Genomic DNA, 5,990 nt, shown 5'->3' on the forward strand with positions numbered 1-5,990 from the left:
AAAATAAACCTATAAATCTATCACCTGGATCAAAAAATTAATCACCAATCAACTGGGTTCTCAAATGAGCAAACAAGCCGAGCGTGGGTTGCTAGGATTTCAAAAGTCATGTATGCAGTGCTGTAATGCTGTGATAAACATGAGAAGGCAGACCTTTTCTTGGCAAGCAAAGTGGTGATGTGCTAAACTAAACCCTTGTATAAGGTCATGAGTTTTTTGTTTGTTATTTTCAATGAAAAATCACAGTGATATACAGGATGGGCCTAATTATATAACCATTTGCTATCGCACTGTTCAGTAGCACAATGTTCCAAATTAGTTTGATAAAACTGAAAAGAAAGGAAAAGGGGTGTTGTTTCCTATTAGGATACCTTGCAAATGGGTACAGAATTATGACCCAACCTGCAGTGTAGAGTATTGTATTGTAATACTCTGGTAACAATGTTTGTATGATTTATTTTCATGTCTTCTTGATGTCTTCGCAGTAGAGTCCATCATGATGAGGAACGTGATAAGGTAAAAAAAAACAAATCAATGAAACAGCCCCAACTGATATATAAGGTATATTAGGTAGCTATGCAATTGAGTCCCCCAAATGAATATGGGTTATCACATGCATGCATACAGGTTATAATACCTGTTCAGATATGGGAGTAAGAACACATAAACCGTTCCGTTTCTCTCTCTTCAAACTTGCCAGAAACATGCCTCTGCCGGTAAAGTTAGATTGTAGGTGACTGCTTTAGACAAATCCTTTTCACTGTGTCTTTGATTAAGAGCCACATTTTGCACAATAGATTTATCTTTAGATCCACCCAATTTCTACAATTACATTATAGAAATTACAATAGAGCAGTACAATTGTAAACATGAAGCACCCACCACTATTATTTTTATCAGGTAATATGTTACACATATAAACTAAATCTTTCTAAACTGCGAGAACAGGAATAAAAAGATACTGTGTATAAATAAGTCAGCACCAACTACTCTCTCTCTCTTTTTTTAATCTTTGACAAATCTCAATCAGAGTTTCACTCTAATTACAGTACAGAAAATACCCTGATAAGAGTAATCAATGATTTATTGATGAGTGCAGATTCAAATGCTATATCCTTTCTGATTCTGTTGGACCTCAGTGCTGCTTTGATACAGTGGATCGCTCCATTTTAATTGACAGTCTTAAGGTATGGGTGGGCTTGACAGGTAATGTACTAAACTGGTTTAAGTCTTACCTTTCAAACAGACAGTTTTTTGTTTCGCTGGGGGAGTCAGTGTTGGGTTTTAGCAAGTATTACCTGTAGTGTTCCTCTGGGTTCTATTCTTGGTCCAATATTATTCTCTTTCTACATGCTACCCCTAGGCCAGATTATTCATAAACATGCTGTATATTGTCACTGTTATGCTGATGATACACAGTTACATATCTCTGTGAAACTTGGGGACATTATCACATCAGTCTTACTGGAGTGTATTATTGACATCAACTTTTGGATGTCCCAAAATTTCCTGAAATTAAACTCGAGTAAGACAGAAGTTTTGATAGCAGGTTCTCAGCAACAACTTGACTCAAAAATGGACTTGGGTAAAATCTGGTGAGAACGTTGGGTGTTATCTTTGACTCTGCTTTGAGTTTTGAGTCACATATTAAAAGGATTACAAAAGTGTCTTTTTATCATCTAAGAAATATTGTCAAAATTAGATCAGTTCTGTCATTCTCGTATGCTGAGAAAGTAGTCCATGCCTTTATTTAATCTAAACTGGACTACTGTAACGCCCTGTGTGCTGGGCTTACTAGCCAAGCTTTATCACAGCTACAGCTTGTGCAGAATTCAGCTGCAAGGGTTCTCACCAGAACAAAAAAGAGAGCACATATAACTCATGTGCTAGCATCTCTGTACTGGCTTCCAGTGAAATATAGAATTGATTTTAAAATTCTATTACTTACTTTTAAAGCACAAATGGAATGGCACCAGATTACTTGTCAGAGTTACTGTCTCCCAATCATCTTCCACGTGCTTTGAGGTCAGCTGACAGTGGCCTGCTCTGCACTCTGAGGGTAAGGCTTAGGCAGAAAGGAGAGGTTGCTTTATGTGTTCGGGCTCCGCACCGTGGAACTCTGCCCGAGCATATCAGAGGTTTGCCCACTTATAAATCAAAGCTAAAGACTCATCTTTATTATTTAGCTTTCTGATTGTATTTTGACATGGTTATTTTAACTGTTCTAGTTCATTCTTTTTGTATGTATTTAGTGTCTTTATAATATCTGTCTTTGTAATTGTGAACTTGCCTTGAATTATGCGGTATGAAATGCACTCTATAAATAAAGTATTTATTATTATTATTATTATTATTATTATATTATTATTATTATTATTATTATTATTATTATTATTATTAATACTAATATATATGTAGAGTAGGTGAGGCTGGGACAGTCATATTGTCACATGATTTGAATGTAAGAAGAAAGGATTTTCAGTCCCAGCTATTAAGATTCCCAAGAAAGGCTAAAAGCAAGCTCAAAGCCAGTATGGTTGAAAACACCTTAAAATAGCAAGGGCAATAAAAAAAAAGCAATTATAATGAAATTTGAAGATAACTACTCTTTACGTTGGGGTGTATATACAATATTGACCTCTGTATTTTGCTAAACAAATGGATAATGAAAACCTCTTTGTATGTATTTTTCTTTCAGATGTTTGAGGATCTCGTTATACGTTGTTGACACACATGTTATCCATCCCGTACAATGCAAACCTGGCCAAATACTGAAGTTAATAATTATTTTAATAAACAAACAGCTAATGGTTAAGCTACCCCTGTATGAAATAGAGGCAAGCCTGTTATCTGGTGAAACATCAAGAACCCTTTGTGTTTTGGGACATAGTTTTAAGCACCGTGCTGTTGAAAATTCATTCAGAGTGCTTATTTTGTAATTAAAAGTTATTTTCATATAGAATATGCTTAGAGCCGGCTTAAAAAAATGCTAACTACTAAAATATGATAAGAGATTTAAATAAATTGCAATTCATTTTGTAATTTGGAGTTCTAACTTTTGGTTAGCCCCCCTTATAGAAACTGGTTCAAAAGAGACCCCCACTAAATGTGTCTTTGTGGGTTCTTTTGATGTGCAGGATATTTATTTGAACAAAATCCATTTAAAGGTATAGAGGATGGTTTCATATGTATTCAAAATAAAGTAAGTGCATTTTTGACAGCCAGCAGGTAAATATGGGAGCCAACGTTTGTGTGCATGGGTGGGTGTGTGACATGAACTGATGTCCACTCAGAGCTTGAGATGAAACCAGCAGAACTCAATCAGAAGATTTGAACCAGGTCCCAGAGGTGAAGGACAGTGTCCTACGCTCGGACATTTGTACTGCGCCCCAGACTCATAAATCACAATGACTCATACTGTCATATTACATCACTAAGGGTAGTTGCCTAGGAACCTAAAAGGTGTTGATACAGAGAAAGAATTAACTGGGTTAAGGCACCATGGTAGGCTGTCTCACAACCTTTCAAGATCTAGTGAATCACTGTGAATCATGAGTTGGGTTGTGGGTCAGTGAAATGACACATAGTAACATATCAGTCAGAGGTCCATTTCAATGTGTTTTATTGATACTACTACTATCTGTGTTGATTTTAAAAGGTAAAGTGATATTTTAACTACCAGTATCAGCCTTTGACATTGCACGCAGGCCCACTCATGTCACAAAGAGACAGCTGTACATTACCTGTCTTCCTGTATCTAAACAATACAGAAGTGGACACCTGCAAGAACAGGCAGCAACTTTATCCAAATTAAATCAATTTCACTGCACAGTTAGCCTTATGTTTTTTTAAGGACCGTTTTTTGTAAACATAAAAAAAAAAACATGAACTGCAAACTTGATTTAATGAACCAAAATGATTTTTAATAAAAGTCCTTAACAAAAGACTTTTGAAAATAGATACTAAGAGGAGGAAAAAGCTAAGGTATAGAGGACTGGGTTCAGTGAGGGTAGATCAAATCTAAAGGCAAGGTGGATGTGCCTTCTGAGAAGCTACGAGAATTCTGTAGTTTTCCAGTTTGCAGTTTCTTTTGTGCAGCATCCCATCAATCAATTCCTGAAATTTAAGGTGCAGTAAATTAAAAATATAGCCTATGTAAAGGTTTTTCTCCAATGCAAATATGCCGCATTATGCTCTGAAAGAACTAACATCTGTTGATGTTACAACTGGGTTATTTAGACACAATATATTTTCTGTTCAAACTACATCTCATACTATTTAGAGCCAGATGATTTCCTCAAACCCTTCTCGACAGAAAATGGATAAAGCATGTATATTTTCCATGTTGTTTGATTAAAATTATGAAGTTATGAACCAGCTTGTTATTAGTTACCTAATAGCTCACAAAGCAGGGTTTCTAATGGACCCCTGATGTTATTAACAGTCTGTTCCCTCGGCTGGAGTATCAGCCAAAGGAAATGGTTAAGGTTTCCAACACTTATCTGAACCCACAAGATTCGCTACTTTTCTGTGCAGCACTGTGCAGTGTGCAGTGACTCTGGGTGACATGGACAATTGGCCAGGCCCCAGTTGTTCACTGCCTGCTTTGTCAGCAAAAAAAAAAAAAAAAATCCTTGTTAGATTCAGTTCTACACAGGAGCACTGTTTATCAGTAAGGACTGACATATTTAACCTTTATATTATATATATATATATATATATATAGATAGATCGATCGATAGATAGATATACAATTTTGTGGGGCACTTATCCAAGTGTTGTAATTTTATTTAAGCAATCTGTACAGGGCAATATTATATTGTCAGTTTTGAATATATATAATTTTGGTTTTGTTAAAGAAAGCTCTCAGTTTGTATGCCTTCTGCTACTATTTCACTTTCTAGGCAATTTCATTTTAGCAGTCGGTTTGGGTTAAAGCGAGGTAGTTCTAATTGCAGCCCTCTTCCAGAGACTGTGTCCTTTAACAACCTCCCAGAGCAAAAGTAAAAACTTGCCTGCATGCAAATTGAGAGCACTGGCTCCAGCACTCCATTAGCAGGCTTAAGACAAAAGAACAATTAAGCACAATGATTTACTTTATTGTCTAAAGTATACTCAGCACTGGTAGAGATTAATTTGGTCACTCAATGAATAATGCACTCCAAAAGTAACTAATCAGACAGCAATCAAAAATACCTTAGCAGATTCTGAAAGGTCAGAGTGCATACTTGGACAAGTGTGTTCTCTGTTTTTATAAACATGTAAGGATGACACAGTGACAAATATTTGGTTGCACAGAGTCTCCATACCCCCCTAACCTATTATGATACACATTTAATACAGTTCTTTAGCTATATGTACAATTCTGAAGTGTGTGTGTATATAAGCCTGTCTTCATTATGTCCTTGGCAAGGACATACATTTTAATGTAAGCAGATGTAGAAAAAGAAACAATTGGGACTGCCCTCCCTCCAAAATAAAGCAAGACACAATTAGGGTCCTTTACTTGAGCTGCAATAAATAATCAAGGGATGGGTTGTCTTGATTTTTTTGGATCTGTTTTTAGGTAGCATAACAGCAACAACTGACTTAATTTAGCACTTGCATTTAAAATATATTTTTAAAGCTGCCACTCGACTATCTCAATCAATTTTATACTATCAAAGAATAAATGGTCCAAAACAACGGATTATCACAATGCACGTTGCCTACTGTATTTCTTTTGCATTTCTAAAACAAGTTACGGTATAGTAGAGTCAAGAATGTCTTCTAAATCAAGTAGAGTTTTGGAACACTCTAAACATTGCTCACGGTAGAGAAGATAAAGGCAAAGCAATTGGTCTATTTTTTATTTCCCTCTGCCTTAAGTAGCTATTTTTCAGTTTTTACCTTGAGTGTCAAGATACAGAGGCTCTTGGGCTTTCTCTGTTCATCAGTCTCCCAGCTTTGTCTGAAATTTTCTCTCTATCTCCGACTTGCTTTCCTGCAGC

This window comes from Polyodon spathula, chromosome 2, assembly GCF_017654505.1.
Source record: "Polyodon spathula isolate WHYD16114869_AA chromosome 2, ASM1765450v1, whole genome shotgun sequence".
NCBI lineage: Eukaryota > Metazoa > Chordata > Actinopteri > Acipenseriformes > Polyodontidae > Polyodon > Polyodon spathula.